At 41.1% G+C, this 17,170-nt stretch overlaps 1 non-coding gene across 1 annotated transcript; it reads left to right on the plus strand.

Moving 5' to 3' along the window:
- Positions 1-9,728: 9,728 nt before the first annotated feature.
- On the plus strand, positions 9,729-9,802 carry TRNAE-UUC (transfer RNA glutamic acid (anticodon UUC)). The gene has a single exon. It is a non-coding gene; the product is annotated as a tRNA-Glu (tRNA).
- The last annotated feature ends 7,368 nt before the right edge of the window (positions 9,803-17,170 follow it).

Below are 17,170 nucleotides of genomic sequence, written 5' to 3' on the forward strand. Positions count from 1 at the left end.
ACGGATTCAAGCTTGAGCACTTGCACACCTCATATCAAGCATCGAAGTGAGGGATTTATCCCCAAAACGGAGCTTGAGATAGGTAGGAATTTTGGGTTTTTTAATCTTTGATACAATTAAGTATTTTGGTTATTTTGGTTGTTTGATGATTGGCAAAGAAGGGGAAATCATTTCAGTTATTTACTTGTTATTCTTGTTGCATTTAGTGTAGGATAGGATTAAGAAATCGGATTAGAAAAGCGTAGGGTTTACTACTATTAAACATGGCAAAATAGGGCACAAATCATGGTAAACGGGAAAAAAAGAGTGTTTGAAATTATTAATGTCGGCAAGTGAGTGATTAGGGATAGCAAGACCTTGCCTGGGAAGGGTTTTAAGGGCCAGGAGACCATAGAAGAGCTCATTTTTCACCCTAGCATTGAGAGAAAGAGAGAGAGAGAGTTTCCATTGGTGATTCGATTTGTTCCTGCCATCAGGTAGTTCTTTGCATGCGTCAGGTATATCAACCCCTTTCTCCTAGGTCCTTGTTGTGATCAGGAAGTTTATGTGCCTTGTGATTTCTTGGATCATTGGATTTAACAAAATCATCCTCGACACTGCCATCATGCGCAACTCGGCCCGTCCGAGTGGCTTGGTTCTGGGCTGAGTCCCAAAATCGGCCCTTGACCCTCTTGCATTTGTCTGATTCGGCCCATCCGAATGGACAACTTGGCCAACACCTTTAAATTCGACCCTCAGCCCTCGCGTCTCTATCAAAACAATTGACTTAGCCCACTAACCTGACTCAGCCCTCGGCCACATCCATTCGGCCATCCGAGTCGCAAATTCGGCCACTGTCCCTATTCAGCCCTCGGCCTATCTGAATCCACCACTCAGCCCTACAATTTGGACGAGTTGGGCCGAGTCGGATTTTTGTAAACTTTTTGGAAATTTGCACCAAACCCAGCTAGATTTCAACCACAAAAAACCTTTGTGAGCCATCTCGATGCCCAAAACTCGATTCTGGCACAAGGAATAGGCAAATTTACAAGACGTAGTCACTTAGCAACTTGAGTAGGTTGTTGAGAGAGTCAGCACCTTAATGGAAGCCAATGGAGTCATAGACCTTGAAACGAACCTAAAACGAGTAAGACGACGCAGTAAGAAACCCTAAAACCTATCAAGATGGCCAGAAATCGATCGAACAAGCCTATTAAGCTTAAGATGAAACAAGAGTGCGCAAGCTGCTTAGACACTTGTTCTTCGCACTCACCTTGATTTCCACCACTTGAAGTACACCTAAGAATAGCCGAAAGCTTGATTGAGCACAAGTGCACGGAAAAGAACACACACACACACACACACACACGTTGAGTGGAGGTAATTTGAGGATTGTATGCAATAATTAAGAAACTCACTCAGATAAAAGAACTTGAAGGAACCCACCAATAGGAGAAGTTCCCAAGATATAGATGGGCAATCAGAGCTAGGACCAAGCAAACATCGATAGAAACGTGGATCTACTCGGTCTACTTAACCTTCTTGACAGTTTGGTGAAGCACAAGAACGCAACCATGTTAGAAGAAAGCTCAAACCACAGGCAGAACGAGGAACTCGACTTAGGAGTTTTCCCAGAAGTGATCCAACAGTTGGTGAAGAACTATGATTCTCACACTCAGTATGAGCACCGTGGTAGAATAGCAGAAGCCATCATAGCTGACCTAGATGAGGAAAGGAAGCTAGCCCACAAAGCAATGTAAGGCATAGTGGAATACAATCGAGACTAGCAGACTATGAGCCTGAGGGAGAACGTAGTGATGCAAGAGATACAACGAGTACTGAACCTAGCAGGTAGGAATTGAACTGACCATGAGAGAGCGCTAAAAGGATAGTTGACACTAAGTGAGCCTCTCATGAAGTGATTGCTAGACAACACAGCAGTAGAGCAGCATTAGCAATGTCACTACTAGCAGGGTTAGGGGTAAACCAAGGCTCCAAGAGCCAGTCTAAGATACGAGTTGTCACTAAGCAGCTCGATAAGTACCAGCCCCACGACGATCCATACAACATCATAGAGAAGTTTGAGCAGGTCTATGAGACCAACGATCTCACCGACTTGACTCAGCGCTCTCAAGCGTTCGGGCTTTGCTTAGGCAACAAGGGTTGCACTTGGTACACAAGTATAGACTCTGCAGAGCAAGCAAACTTCAATGGCCTCAAAAACCTCTCCATTAAGAGATTTTTTGAGCCCGGATACTCTAGCAATCTTCTAGTATGACTTATGAATGTCAAGCAGAAAGAAAAAGAGGACATCTGCGACTATGTGACCCACGTGAGGAGTCTCTTCAAGAGAATCCCGATGGGCGAACGACTGACCGAAAGAGCAGTGTTGACGATATTCATTAGTGGAATAAAAAATAAGGAGCTTTATAAAGCCTTGATAGGCAACTCGAGCTTATAGCAAGACGCGCTAGCTAGGGTGTTCGAAGAAGCCATTCAAGTGGACAACCAGCTGAAGGAGAGGAGCTCCATGGACTCAAACCAAGAAGAGACCAACTCTAGAAGTTCGAAGAGAGCTTCAACATCCAGTGAGTGATTAGGCACAAGTACCCAAGATAAGGGAAATGCCATGGATACCAACAAGGAATTGGCTGATATGAAAATGGAAATAGCCAAGATGCAGGAGATGCTAGGATGACCAACACATCCACACGTCCAATCCACTTGCCAGTCGAGTGCCAAGACCCCACATCATGACCTTGTGCTAATTGCAGTAGGTTTGGTCGCGACGTTGTGCATTGTAGATTGCCTAGAAGACTTTCGTACTCACAACCATACAGTCAAACTTACCTAGAGAATACGACGCAACAATTCTTCAAAAGGGAAGCCCCATTGGCCCTTCCCATGTCAAACGATGTTAAGCTGGCTGTCCCTAGAATGGACATAAATCCTACTAGAATACCTAGACCGCTTGGTCCCTATGTGACCCATCCAACGAGCGAGGCTCCAATCCACTATGTGGAAAATCCAAATGAGGAAGAGATTTACGTATACCCTTACTCTTGCACGACGATAAGGGCAACGTAGTCCTTATGGACTATTGACTAGTACCGGTGATGGTGTTAGGTAGGGAATGAGGTAGAGGCCTAGGAGGGTAGACCCAAGAACCAATCATATGTTGAACTTGCAGTCACCCGGGACACATCTCATTACGATGTCCTAAAAGAGAGCAACAAACTAGAGACAAGGTTGACCTAAGGTGCCATGAGTGCGGAATCACTCATCTCTTCGTTGCCTGTCCAAAGTGAAAACCATCCTTGAGTTTGGCTAACGTGCCATTCATCCCATTGGGGTTGTTCGGTGTTGAGAATCTCGATGGGGAGGCTACACCTATCCCATTGCATGTCATGACCCATGCACAAACGAAGCAGGCTGGCACAACAAGTAGGACATCACATGCTTCCTTATTTTGACATAATACTACCCCCCCATAGCATTTATTTTTATTGATGTGTTAACATCGAATGACTTACTCCAATTTTGATTTTTCACAAAAGAAACTTTACAAAGGACTTCTTTAACATTTTTCAACACAAGGTTACAGTCTTTAGACCACTTTAGTATCTCGCTCTTGACTACTTGTTGAAGAGGATAAAGTGCTTTAAACACCCTACAAACACCATTGGTATGAATTAAACCATGTACTTTACCTTCTATATGAAAGTTAGTAATTGTTTATCATGTGGCAAGTTTACATATCCACTATGAAAATAATGCAAGACAACCTCATGCTGCAACAAATCTATGTCCCTTTTGAAGTTAATGTGGTTGTAAGTGGTATGAAGATATTAGATAATAATAGGTTAGAGTAAGCGATGAATTCTAAATCCATTGGGATTCTTTAACAAAAAAACTTTTATACTTAACTAAATACCTATAATATTGAGTGCCAATTCGTTTGGTCATGGTTAAGGATTATTTCAAATACTAGGATTTTAGTATCAGATCACCTACAACTAGTGTGATAGGTGGAGTTTCCCATAATGCTCAATCTGAATGCATTATTATTAATCTTGTGTATAACTTGAGAGCAAGAGAGAAATAGAGGTAAGAGTGCACAACAATAGAATGGGTACAATCTTTCCCCCTACATGAGTGAGCACCTCTCTCATGAATGTATTTATGGATTTCATATTTCTTAGTTTTTTATGCTTAAAAATCATGAATAGCATCATTTTGGAATTTTTTGTTTCCTTACATGGATGACTTACTTTCCTAAGGCCTAAATCATAAAACTAATCTTACAAAAGCAATTGATCTTAAATTAATTCCCATATGTTGTACATCGTGTATCATGGCAATAAATCATGGCTTAGTCATATGAAGAAGATATTGTGGATGAGGCTCTAGCAAAATACTATGTGGAGAATCATTACCTTGATGCATTTGCATCAATTAGTAAGGGAATGATCATTATGAGGTCCTTGGCATGAAAATCCCTTGAAAATGAATGTGACTCTTATATATGTTATCAAGCTTCGCAATATGTTTGTCAATGCATATATTTATGATGCAATAATTTTCTTTACTAGTTTGTTTCTACTTTTATATATCTCACATGATAATACTTGTAAATGCAAGTATTGTTTGGATTCAGAAATGTAAAGTGCTCCACTAGCAAATATAAAAATCATTACTTTTGCATTGCTCTAGTTAGTAATAATTTTCTCACCAAAAGCACGAAACACATTAATTTCCTGCCTATCTTCTTAGCATAATGTAGCCAACATTACACTTATATACACATGTAATAAGTCACTATTATGAGATTAATAGAAAATAATCATCATCATTTGTAAACTAAATCAACAATATCTTATTTTCATAGTAATAAACTAAAAACATCAACATTGAGAATTACCCACGCTTTTACAGTATTATTAATATGCTATATTAACGTCAACATTGAGGCTTTGATGTAATTTGTTGAAAATTATGTGAATTTGGTGGAGGCAACATTTAACACCAATTCTAATAGAGAAAATAAATTAATATCCACGCTTTATTTTTGTGGTCACTCTTTGAAAAATAGATCACAATTCACAAATGTCCCTTTCAATCATCTATTTGGTCAAAGCTCCCAACATAGTCTCAATTTTGGTGGAAAATATCCACAATATCCCTCATATTTGCCACAAAATCTTTGTATTAGATCACTTATAAAACTTATTTATATGATTGTTACATTTCACATTATTAGACCTTGCTGACAAGAGAGAGCAAGAACGGTGTACATGAACTTCCAACAATCACAATGTGTGAGCTACCTTCCCTTTATTATTCTATCATAGTAAAGAATAAGGAATAAAGATGAAAGTGATGGGCAGCTACCACCTATAGTATACAATTGTGCAAGTACTAAGTACGAGGTAGAATATAGGTGGCTATGCACAAGTTGCCTTTAATCCCCAACAACCTCCCACATGCCTAATGTGAGGAGAAAAGTAGAATGTGTACATATGAGTACAACAAGATGAGGGAAGACATCATCTCATCCTATGCTCATCAACTTCTTAAAGGAATGCATAGCATTCCATTGGGAGACTTTTAGTGAGTATATTAGTAGGTTTCTCGTCTATAGAGATCTTGACAAACTCTATGTGCTTGTTCTCAATCACCTCTCTAATGAAGTGATAATGGACCTCAATGTGCTTGGTCTTCATGTGAAAGGCTGGATTGTGGGACAACTAGATGGAACTCATAAAATGTGAATACAAGCTAATAGTAGGAAGTCCACCTCTAGCAAAGAAACAAGTCTACATGGTTGGCATATCATAGAAACAAGTCTACATGTATCTCATGATACCTTCACAGTGTCCCAATGTCAATGGTGGCCATGTGTCACCATGCAAGAGCCACAACTCCCATACTACAAATGCTATGTCAAGTCTAGTGGCAATCATGCCATACATCAAGCTGTCCACTATGGATGTGTATGGGATCTTGGCCATCTCAATCTTCTCAACATCTGACTTTGGACTTGGGACAAATCTGCCTTACTAACCTTCACATGAGAAGAGAAAGGGTGTGACAAGTAGAGGAGTTTCTTAGAGCAATTGTGTGGCATAATATGCATACCAAGTATATGAGAAGCAGGCCCCATGTCCTTCATCTCAAAGCTCCTCTTGAGCTAAGTCTTTAAATCATCCAACTCATCATGAGTACTCTAAACAATCAGAATGGCATCCAACATATAGTACCATAATAATAAGGCTACTATCATTGGCATAGCAAAGAAACAAGTCTACATGTATCTCATGATACCTTCACGGTGTCCCAATGTCACCGGCCATGTGTCACCATGTTAGAGCCACAACTCCCACTGCAAATGCTATGTCAAGTCTAGTGCCAATCATGCCATACATCAAGCTACCCACTATAGATGTGTACAGAATCTTGGCTATCTCGACCTTCTCACAGCATCTGACTTGGGACATACGCATTATTACTAACCTTCACATGAGAAGGTAAAGGGTTACCAATGGGTTTACCACCCTACATATGGAATCACTCAAATATACTATGGATGTAATCCTTTTGTGACAAGTAGACGAGTCTCTTAGAGCGATTGTGTGGCATAATATGCATACCAAGTATATGAGAAGCATGCCCCATGTCCTTCATCTCAAAGCTCCTCTTGAGCTAAGTCTTTAAAGCATCCAACTCATCATGAGTACTCTAAACAATCAGCATGATATCCAACATATAGTACCATAATAATAAGGCTACTATCATAGGCCTTCCTTGTCTAGAGATACGGATCCATAGCACTATGGGAATAAGACTATGAGTGTATAAAGGCATCAAACCTATGATACCATTCCCTAGTTGCATGCTTAAGTCCATGGAGACTCTTTCTCAGCTTGAACACTAGATGTTCCTCTCCTTTTCTCACAAAGCCCTTAGGCTACTGCATATAATATCCTCATGCACATTCCCATGTAGAAAAGTTATCTTAGTATCCCATTTGATACAAGTTTAAATCTAATTGTGCAACCAAGGCCAAAACCAATCGCAGGGTAGTCATTTTGACCATGGGAGAGAAGATCTCATCAAAGTCAACTCCCATTTCTTGCTTGAAGCCCTTTGCAACCAAAAAAGCCTTATATGCTAGCTTAGGATAACCAGGGGTGCTCTTAAACTTATATACCCACTTGTATGGAAATGCATATTTTTCACTAGGTAGGAAAACGAAACCCCACATATTACTTTTCAGCAATGAGACTGCATAGCCATCTCCAAAGAAGAAACATCACCTCTATGCCTAGGCTCCTCAAAAGTAAGGGGCTCAACAGAATTTGTCACCGTGACATAATTCATAGAGGACTTATATAACGATCAAGAGGACATAAAGCTCTAGTAGAGCATCACGAAACTGGCTGTGGAGGAGTTTGTACATTATGTCCTCTGTATCCAACATCAATGCGATCATGCATAATAGCGGATCTTGTCCATAGAGCATCAACAACAACCACATGCTATGTAAGGGGCTTGGTTGTATAGTAACAAGAGGTTTCTCTCTCGAATGATCAGCAAGAGCATCTCAATCACATGCTTAGGTTTCTTATGCATCTTATCTTGATGGAACAAAATATCACAGCTACAAATAACCTTTTTAGTCTACGGATCCCAAAGGCAATAGCCCATGTCACCTACATCACCATATCCAAGAAAGATGCAAGAACATAGACTTAATATTGTCATCAAAGACAACCTTTTGCCATGTGTAGCTGGTTGCAAATAGAATGGAACTCATTCAAATGAGTAGACATAGGAGTTCCTTCCTTGGTCCACAAGCCTTTTGAGCCAGTACAACTACGAAGCCAAGCTTTGCTTATCATAAAGATCACATATATTTTCCCATAACTGCCATGCACCAATAGTAGTCTCAATGACATTAAGATAGAGTTTCTTAGACAAAGAGAAAATAACTATGGACTTACATAGATCACCAAGTTCCTCCCAAGCATCAATATCAAAGTCTTCTAGCTGTATGCCTTTGCATTTCCATGGATTAACCTGCTTCTTTTAGACCAAGACTTGCAAATATATGTCTTCCAATAGTTAAAATTATTGCCATATCCAACTTGTCAATGTTGAAGATAGCGCCATCACCTTGAGCACTAGAAGCACCTGCCATAATGACTACAAAATAAAGAGAACATGGGCTGTTGTAATTTCGACAAAACAGTCCCAAAACTGAGCCAAAAGCGTATGCAAAAGGAGGAGTACAAAGCGATGTATTGTTGTCCATAAAATAGAAGCACTTGAGTGCCCGAAACAAGTGTCTACCATCAATTTTATAGCTGAAAGATAAAATACCACAGTGTTGTCCCATAAAACTACAGTCAATGAGAACTCAACTATAGACAAATGTCCAATAATGCTCCCACTGCCAAGAAAGATAAGCAAGAGAAGGAGATGTGGAGGTTTGAACAAGAGAGAGCAAGACCGGTGTGTGGGAACTTTCAACAGTCACAATGTGTGACCTACCTTCCCTTTATTATCCTATCAAAGGTGACAGTGATAGGCGGCCGCCACCCGCGGTGCACAAGTGTGCGAGCACTGAGAACAAGGTAAAATACAAGCGGCGCTTAACCCCCCAACATTGACCTGCTGACACTTGAGTATGACTGTTGCACACTTGAGTTTGAGTGTTGTTGCAGCCTATGGGCCTAATTGAATCAAATAATAAAGCACAAGTTCTCATTACTAATCTTAGAGGCTTTTGGTGCTTCTTGCACACGGGTGCTCACATCGAGCTGGTTCCCTAAGTTCGGGATTCTTTGAGAATAACGTTGCGAGATGAGGGAAGACCAAGGGCTTTAAGTCTTCTTCTTACATGTACACACTAAATCTGCAACTCATCCATGGGGATCTAGGGTTGCAAGTTGTCTCTATATCACCATTTCAACCTCAGAGTGGTGTAAACCACTTGGTAATATAACTTTAACATACAAATTCCAATGTTCATAAGGAAAGTGAACTTTAAAACATGTTGTGAAGATCTTTACAATGATAGGGCAGATTGTATGGTCCTGACAAAACCTTGTACACCTTGTATAGCCTCCTTTTGTATTTTCCAAAGCAAGAATGTAAGTTTTTCTCGAGGGTTATTGTAGACATTGCAAAGGATATACATTGTGCACATCATATATCACAATTGTTGATATCGCTAGCATTATGATAGATCTCGGGGCCTAGGGATCATGTCAACCTATACGAGAGGCAGGAGTGAGGGTTGTCATACCTTGGCAGCCATCCAAAGCACATGGTTTTGTGCAAAACATAAACATGCATGTGGAAAATATGATGTCATGTGTCTTAGTGCCACTAATGCTCACGTGCATGTTAATCATAGGGACGATGTTCTTAATTTTTGCTACGCATAAATTGTCTAGTATCATATGTGGCATGGAAACTTCTTGGGAGATAGATCGTATTGGTAGTGATGCATAGTTAACTCTAGTGTGAGGAGGCTTGATATTGGAGCATAGCCCAAACCGAATTACAAAATGTGTTGGAAGTGACCCTACTAAACTTGTTGTGACAACAAAAGTTTCACGCGATGTTTCTTTGGCCACTGACTCTGCTGGAATCGTGATGATTAGCTACTTGTTTGAGAATGGAAAACAGGCTCAACAATAGCTGTGCTGTTTGATAAAAATTGTGGGAGAACACACAACGCCTCCATTGTCGTCTAGTCCGGTTAGGATACCTGGCTTTCACCCAGGCGACCCGGGTTCAAATCCCGGCAATGGAAAGGAACTGTTTTGATGGGCTCTGTCCTCTACCACGAGGACGATGGGAGACATCGGTGGACGCGTCTTGCGTCTTACCGATTTCCAAGTCCGTTTACATCGATATCTGCATCCTTCACAACAAACAAGAAGGCCGTGGAAGAAGCGGTGTCGCATCATGCAGGTCCTGTGCCGCGCAGGCGCGCGCGCTCACGCACGCGGGAGAGCGGTAATTCTTTTTGTAGAAATAAATTAAGTGAATTTACCGCTGTTGTTTGTTCCGATGTAATCGCTCTCTCTCTCTCTCTCTCTCTCTCTCTCTCTCACCAGTCTGGGGTCCTGTGCCGCGCAGGCGCGCGCGCTCACGCACGCGGGAGAGCGGTAATTCTTTTTGTAGAAATAAATTAAGTGAATTTACCGCTGTTGTTTGTTCCGATGTAATCGCTCTCTCTCTCTCTCTCTCTCTCTCTCTCTCACCAGTCTGGAGAGGTATTTGATCGACAGCATCCGCTGAAACGAAACGATCTTATCTTGAATACTGCCTACCTACCACCAACTAACTAAGTCTAGGAAGAACAGAGCGGAGCGCTCAGGACAGAAATCCAAGGAGGCTCCAAGATCCACTCTAACTAATAAGGCTCTATCATTTGGGTTGGGTGCCAAAATAAATTTTAAAAAGAGTAGACAGACACTCTCGTCCGGGACTTCTTCAGAGTCTCTTTAGGCTTTGATGATGATTAACAAGCAGATTCCACGCCATGCTAAGAGGCCTTTGCTTTGCTTCAATAGTAGAATGGCTGACAGCGAGACAAGCTCTCTTCAAAGTGTCGGATCCTAACAAAAGGGCTCACTTACTTCAATGCATACATGCGCGAGAATGAGTTGAAACATCCAACCCCCCCAATCGTATGGTTCAAACAATGTCGGGAGGAGTGCAAACCCTAACCCCGAAATACAAGGGACCTGGCCCGAACCACCCTCACTCTAATTTTGGCCTATAAAAGAACGGGAGGGCCATGGCTGTGAGTATCCGTGCTCATGCCTCCGTGCTACCGAAGCTTTGCCAGCGCAATCTTGTGTTAACCCCTGAACACCCCTCGCTCTAATTCTGGTCTATAAAAGAATAGGAGGGCCATGGTTAATGAGCATCCACGCTCATGCCTCCATGTTACCCAAGCTTTATGACGTCCCTATACCATCCGTCGGTGTAGCCATATACCGTGCCACAGCTCCAACTACAAATGCTGTGTCAAGACGATCTTCACATGAGAAAGCACAGGGCAACCAACAATAGGCTTACCATCCTACGTATGAAACCGCTCAAGGACTCTCCAGACACACTCTTTTCTGTGGACATATAAAGGAGCCCCTTGGGGCGATCGCGTGTGGCAATGCGCATCCCAAGAACATGCCAGTCCTGTTCATGCCCTTCATCTCAAAGCTCTCCCCGCGAAAAGCATATCATCCACACAGAATACCAAAATCATCAAGGCCACCATCGCAAGCCTTCTTCGTATGTAAACACACAGATCCATCCCGCGAGTCCATAAAAGGCATCAGACTTGTGGTACCGTTCCCTAGATACCCTGCTTCACGCGCGCCGTAAAGGCTCCTTCTCAACTTGCACACTAGGTGTTCCTTGCCTTTTTCCTCAAAGCCCTTAGGCTACTGCATATAAATGTCACAATGCAAGTTTCCACGTAGAAAAGTTGTCTTTACATCCATATGATCTGAGCAACCAATGCTAGCACCAAGCATAGGTTGCCATTTTGATCACAGGAGAAAAGACTTCATCATCGAAGTCAACACCATGTTCCTCCTTGAAACCCTTAGCTACCAACGATCTAGCCTTATAAGTGGAATTGGGGTATCTAGGGGGATACTTTTCAACTTGTAAACCCACTTACATGATAATGCCTTCTTGTCACTAGGCAAAGGAATCAAATCCCACGTATGGTTAGTCTATAAGCCAAACTCCAACTACATAGCCTTGTCCCATGAGAATGACCATCATCTATGTGCATGGCCTCATCATAAGAGATAGGCTCGCATGCATATGTCACGATAACATAATCCATGGAGGGCATAAAGCGCTCACAGGATGATGTCTAGCTCTATAGAGCATCTCAAAATAGGTTGAGCTTGCACAGCAAGCAGATCTCATGCCAGTGGAGCATAAGCTCTGCGCTGCTGGAGAAAGCTGTCTAGTTGGCTGGACGGGAGCATGAGGCTCCTCTTGAAAGATCACCATGTATACCTCAACTAGCTGCTCAGGCTGCCTATGCATCTTTTCCTCATGGAAAACAACATCATGGCTACGAATAACTCTACAAGCTTGCAGATTCCATAGGCAAATAGCCCATCTCACATGCATCTCGATAAACCAAGAAAGATGCATTTCACGGACTTAGGATCTAGCTTATTGTGCTTGTCCTTGGGAACATGGTAGAATACCTCACAACCAAAGACGTGCAAATGAGCATATGATGGAGGTTTGCTAGTCCATACCTCATCTATAACTTGGCAATCAATAGCGGTGCAAGGGAACCTGTTAATTACACACTTGACAAAGGTACAACACTAAGCAGAGCACGATGCCCTAAAGTACCTATGCGACGACATAGACATGTCCATATGTGTCACTTTCCCATCACAATTGCTAATTACAACTGCAGATTGGCACGCTAACTCGATCGGAGGTAGCTTGTAGAGTCTTAGTGGATTCCATAGATTAAGGGGGAGATACTCTACACTCTTTTAATCTTTTAATATTTTAAATCTAGTTTTTTTTTCAACTTTTTCAGTTTTCCATACTTCTCATCCCAATCTTCCATGTAGACCTATACATAAATCTATCTTTATCTCTATCTCTTCTTCTCTGATGAGAGATGGTGATACTAGTTGTATTGGTTATGGTCTCATAGGCCATTCTGGCTTTTTAGAGTATATATATATATATCTCAATATGTGCATTTGAGATCAAAAGTTTACAGGTTGTCTACAAACAAGTTTGCGGTCCTATTTTCATGTAGGTGTCGAAGTCTCCTACCCACAAGTAGCTTTTTTACTTATAGCTTTTAGCTTTCTTCCACTATTCATTTACTCTTCTATTTAGACAATTATATCACCATACATATGATTGTGACTCATGGTCTCATAGGTCATTTTGGCCTCTTGCAAATGTTAATAAAGCATTTTATTTCATCTCTCTCTCTCTCTCTCTCTCTCTCTCTCTCTCTCTCTCTCTCTCTCTCTCTCTCTCTCTCTCTCTCTCTCTCTCTCTCTCTCTCTCTCTACACACACACATACAAAATGTGCACACACAAGCAAATGTGTATCAATTGGAAGAACCTCCCAAATGTTGTGAGTTGAGCTACTAAAAAGTCCATGTTTGATTTCTACATAGCTTATCTCAGGACAAAGGATGTGGGAAAGAGCATGAGTTGGAAAAAGAAAGTTTCTCATGTATGTACAAAGGGGGTACTTGGGGATGGCTAGTGAAGTGACTCCAAGATAAGTAGTTGGCGCTAAAGAGCTAGCAAACAAGGACTTCAAAAATTTTTGCAATGTGTTGTCAAGGCTGAAACATGCATACTTGCCCATTTGGGATGAGAGAAGGGATAGTTCACTAGTGTACGAAATCACGGCCATCATTAGCTTACATTAGTAGCTCCATGGGATGGGAGGGATGATATCTTGGAACAATAGCACTATGAACCATCTCTAAGAGTCCAAACGAGGAGGCAAGGAGGAGAAACTAGGGGTCGGTGACCACCACTTTTAAGAAAGAGGTTTAGAATACTTGCACATCTAAGCTTGCCTTGAGACATCAAGTTGTCTAAACTCCAATAACACGGAATTAGCAAGGCATCCTTGTGGTTACATGACTACCCTTCACAATTATTAGCAATTTAAACCATCACAAATTTCAATATAATACAACTCTTGTTGATTACTACAAGCTTGAGCCATGTGTATGAACATAATTAAAGGAAATAGAAAACACACTAATGTCCTCAAAGAGGCTTTCTTAATTTGCACATTTACATAGGCAATCTCTTAACCAATATGTATGCCAATGTGCTGCACTTGCCAAAGCACAAAAAGTTTTTTATGAGCATCTAGTTTGAAATTTAATATTTAAAATAGGTTGGTTGGTTGAATATAGGTGATTACTCGCTCATTCATTCGCTCCAAAGTTCTTCTTCTTTGTTTTGCATTTTGTATTTTTGTGTCTATTGCATTCTTGTTGAGTTGTTGTGTTAAGTCATGTTTGTACATTTTGTGTTTTCTTAGTCCAAATCCTAGCATCACTTCACATGGTATTAACATCAGTGCTCTTCTAAAGAGTATCTTGTAGTTATTGTGGAGAGGTTAGTTTGTGTGAGATACACAAACGACATGCAACCAGTCCAAAATGACCTAGATGTCTTCCTCTTGGGATCCCATAATGTCTTTTCAAGCTTCTCCATCTCTAGAGGTGTTTAGGAAACATTATGGCATCATTGAGGCCTCATTGAGGAAGACAATCCATCATCTCTTTCTTCTTCTAGGCCAAATGTAGGGATCATGAAAGAGGAGTTCCGTGAATGCACATGAAATATTCCTCAATACTCTTATAAGCCAATCATGATAAGTTTTTGGTGAGGCTGACCACCTCTCCACTTAGGGACAACATGCTACATTTGGGACGTCTAATGACCCATCTTCTTCATCACATCTAGGCTCGATGTTAGGTATAACCCCTTTGAGTCATATGAAACAAAAACCTTTCATATTTCATTTGGATCATGAAAGGTTTGATTATGTTAGCTTCAATGGAGGAGGCTCTAGATGCAAACATACATCTACCGGTATACGTAGCACTCTATCCTTTGTTTCTTTTGAGCGTGGAGTTGGCATTTCTGGTTCACAATTCCTCTTCCATCTTGCCCTCATCTATTGATTCTATTGCATTTACTTCCAATAGTTTAGGATTAAATTTCACAACTACATCAAGTATACTAGGATTCAAATAATTTTTTTTCATTCCTAGCACTTTTTCTTTTTCCACACCACATGTTAGTTACTCATAGGTGATTTCCACTCTGCACCCTAGTACATCATTAGGGGGGATACAACCCATTAACATTGTCCCTTATGCACACCCCCAAGTGAGTGCATTTGTTTATCATGAGCCATTTGTGTTGGGTATCCCCCTCACTTCCCTTGGACATGCATCACCCATTCCATTGGTGTCTCGAACAAAGGGATATCCATCCTCTGCTTATAATGTGTTGTCACACACTCCATGGATCACTCCCACATCAAGATTTCCATCTTCTACCAACAAAGTCCCTACCCCTGTCCTTGGGATACTCATCCCATGCCCATTTTTGAATCCATTGTGCACACATCGTGCATGCATGGTGGGCACTTTGGTATTCATTCCCAAGTATTCTCCACTAGCCCACCCTACCCACCCCACCCCTACTATTCCTCCCTTAGTTCTACTACTCTTGTTGCTATAGCAAGAATGTGTTTTACAGATAAGACTCATTCAATCCTCAAACTTCACCACTTGGTCTAACCTCATGCAATGAGTGCTTGAGTCTTTGGGTCTTTAGAACCTCACAATTGATTTAGAGTGTACGCTACCAATGGAGAGCTAGCAATGCTACAACAAATGTCAAATTAAATAAGGTGTACTTATTGAGTTCCACTCTCAGTTTCCTCACTTTCCCCTAGCATTTGATCATTGAAGTCATCTCCTTGATCGCTATGCAATGAGAGATCAAACCCAATGTATCAATCTCAATTATAATGTGCAAAAGATTTCTATTAAGGAAGGGAATGATTTGAAATCCTAAGTTTGTTGAGTGATTACTCATCAAATTTGCCCATATTGGTTTACCAAAGTCAAATGACGATCATGTTACATTTTTCTTAAACAGCTACATTCTAAATACATCCACTCTATCCATCACATCATTTATTTGCCCCCATTGCCAACCCTCTATCAGTTGGAACACCAGTTGTTGTGTTATACGAGATTGCATGACTAAGTCTACAAGAAGTCATCTTTCGTATTTTCCTATTCGGAGGGGCTCTAGTACCTACTTCTACAAAGGGGCACACCAAAGGTGGCAAAAAATCTCAAATCGAGAAGGAAACTCAAAGACAAAACCAAAGAAACTAAACCCATATGGTAGCAACTTCATGAAAAGAATACGTTTTACACCCACTGTGAGCGTTTGACCCATGTAGACGAGGAGTGTTGCACTTAGGCCTAAGGTCTTCTAGCTAAGAGTGGCAAGCTATGAATGCATCCATGAGCGGTACCCCCCTTGGACAATCAAGTGGGGCTACACCTCTAGCTATTGTACCACCTGCTCTTGGTACATATGCAGATGGACATGTAGCATATGGACAATCCCCTCCTTCCTTGCCTTTTAGTTCTCCTAAAGGCTTGGATGAGCGGTCCACTGATCCCACCCCATTAGATTTCTTACCACATGCACTTTTTGATAGGACCATTTCCCCATCTTGACTTGAGTTTCTTTGGCAAAGACCTATTGATAGCCATGTTGAATGGTGACCACACACTTAGGCTAGTAGCCTTAGAGTACTCTAGGCTAATCTAGCATTACTTAGCACTCTTAGTTACTTAAGCTAATGAGTTGGGTCCATAGGCTACTTAAGCTTTGTCCTTGGGCTACTTAAGATTTAGGCTTTTCTTCTTTTGTCTTTTGCTACATCCACACATTCACCCATTCCCACCTTTCTCTATTATTCTTCTCTTTTTACTTTACTTTTATTTTGTTTTGCTTTGAACTATCTAATATGAAGCTCTATTTTGTAGATTATTATCTCTTTTGCAAGGTTTTGTATTTCAATTTAAGACTAATATACATGTTTGCATTGGTCTTTTTGCCGGAGACATGGGTTGCTTATTGTTCCTTTGTGGTTTCATCTTCCTTGTAGGCTCTTCTACTAGTATGGAGGCTTACCCCCCTGAGGTGGAACTTGAGATATCTCTTGATACCATTACAATGATAGCTTCTCCCTAGGTGCTTCAATTGGGATGCTTCATTTGTATCCTTCTTTATGGTTCTCAACACCACTCAAAGACCGATATTAGGTTATTGTTCCTCCTTTGGCATTGATATCTACAGTTGGGAGCAGGCTCCTACCCTTTCTTGGTATTCTATAGGTTTCAATACTTGTCTTTGATATCAACCTCCCCTCCCTGTTGATACCTACCTTTGCATTACATGATCATTATCATCTTTGTAAAAGGATGCTTGGGCATGTGAAGAATCTCTATACAAATATACCATCCAAGGGGCATCTTATTGCATGTGCATTCTCATTATGTAGCATTTAATATATGCATCTCAATGTGCATAGCA

Source organism: Lygodium microphyllum, chromosome 15 (assembly GCF_053477565.2).
Source record: "Lygodium microphyllum isolate KBCC chromosome 15, Lygodium_microphyllum_v1.1.10, whole genome shotgun sequence".
Classification (NCBI taxonomy): domain Eukaryota; kingdom Viridiplantae; phylum Streptophyta; class Polypodiopsida; order Schizaeales; family Lygodiaceae; genus Lygodium; species Lygodium microphyllum.